General features: G+C 42.5%; 1 protein-coding gene across 1 annotated transcript in view; it reads right to left on the reverse strand.

Moving 5' to 3' along the window:
- alad (aminolevulinate dehydratase) overlaps positions 1-1535 on the reverse strand; it is an 11103-nt gene that overhangs the window by 2580 nt on the left and 6988 nt on the right. The gene's annotated exons all lie outside the window — the stretch shown is intronic.

The following is a 1535-nucleotide window of genomic DNA, read 5'->3' on the forward strand; positions in this document are numbered from 1 at the left end:
TGACGTCACTGCTGGAAGATGGCAGGAGGGAGGGGTTGCTATATTTGGGCAAAAATGGCCGCTCCCAGACTCAGTGATCGCAACAAAAAATAATGTTTTTTTATTCTTTTACTGACTAACGCTAAATTCATTAAATCACTGAGGATGTATTAGTTTTAGGTATAAATAATGATCCACTGATTATTTCTTGCTTTCCTTTAAATGACTCACATGCTCTGCTGCTCCCTCCATCTGTTATTCATTATTGATGTTTTGTTTGATTTGTCAACAAATATTTCTTTTGCTTGAATTAAGATTTGTATAACATTTGGAATTTGGCTGGGCTCAGTGGAACAGTGGGTAGCACTCGATTGCCGGCCTGGGGTCTTTCTGCATGGGGTTTGCATGTTCTCCCTGAGCATGCGTGGGTTCTCTCACAGTCCAAATACATGACTATAAGTATAATTGGCTTCTCTAAATCCTCCTTAGGTGGGAGTGAATGGTTGTTTGTCTCTGTGCTGCCCTGCGGTGGACTGGTGAACTGTCCAGGGTGAACCCCGCCTCTCTCCCGTAGACAGCTAGAGATCAGCATCAGCACCTACCACCCCTACTTGGGATAAAGCGTGCCAGAAAATGGATGAATGGAGTTTAGCTTTATCATGCAAACTATTGGCAGCACAAATGGGGTATCAGTTAGGCTAAGGTCATAATATATGTTTATTTCGACCTTAGCGTTTGTCTGCCTTTTGAAGGGAATATCTGCAAAGCAGGTTCTTTCAAAGCGTTGGTCCCGTTTTCAGAAATTGTTGTTACTATTAAAGACCGTGTAAAGAGAATTCCCCAATTTCCTTCTAAACACATCAGAAATGTCGTAAATATATTTTTCTATGTGTAAAAAGTTTCCCAACCTTTTATGATGCTTTGTACCACTACAATTAAATTTGGGTTTCAATATTCCTGTTTCAGGACTTTTTGGGTGCGGCTTTATTTGATCAATTTAATTCAATTTATTTATATAGCGCCAATTCACAACACGTCATCTCAAGGCACTTTACAGTTCACCCTATCATAGTCAAATTGATTCAAAGTTTTCTATCTAAGGAAAACCAGTTGATTGCATCGACTCACTAAGCATGCTTGTAGCGACAGTGGAGAGGAAAAACTCCCTTTTAACAGGAAGAAACCTCCAGCAGAACCAGGCTCAGTGTGAGCGGCCATCTGCTGAGGCCGACTGGGGTTCAAGGAGACAGAAGCAGATCATCATCTGCCTTTAGCATAGGCCCCGCCCCCTGCTGGCCCAGCAATATAAAAACTAATGATAAGGCTGCCTCTGCATCGTTTGCACCTTTTCAGACCCTTTAGAAAAAAAAAAAAACAACTGGCGACAAATGTCGCAAAATTTTCCTGTCTTATTGGAGCACCGATCGCCCCTCCCTCCTCCAACACACAGGGACTCGGACGCAGCAGCTGCAGCCAGTGTCTGCAGTCAGAGAGCAGCAACACTTCTATTTCCTGTTTGAACACAAGTCGCTAGTTTGGAAGCTTTCACTGATTAA

This window comes from Cyprinodon variegatus, unplaced genomic scaffold (genome assembly GCF_000732505.1).
Source record: "Cyprinodon variegatus isolate N-32 unplaced genomic scaffold, C_variegatus-1.0 Scaffold82, whole genome shotgun sequence".
NCBI classification, from domain to species: domain Eukaryota; kingdom Metazoa; phylum Chordata; class Actinopteri; order Cyprinodontiformes; family Cyprinodontidae; genus Cyprinodon; species Cyprinodon variegatus.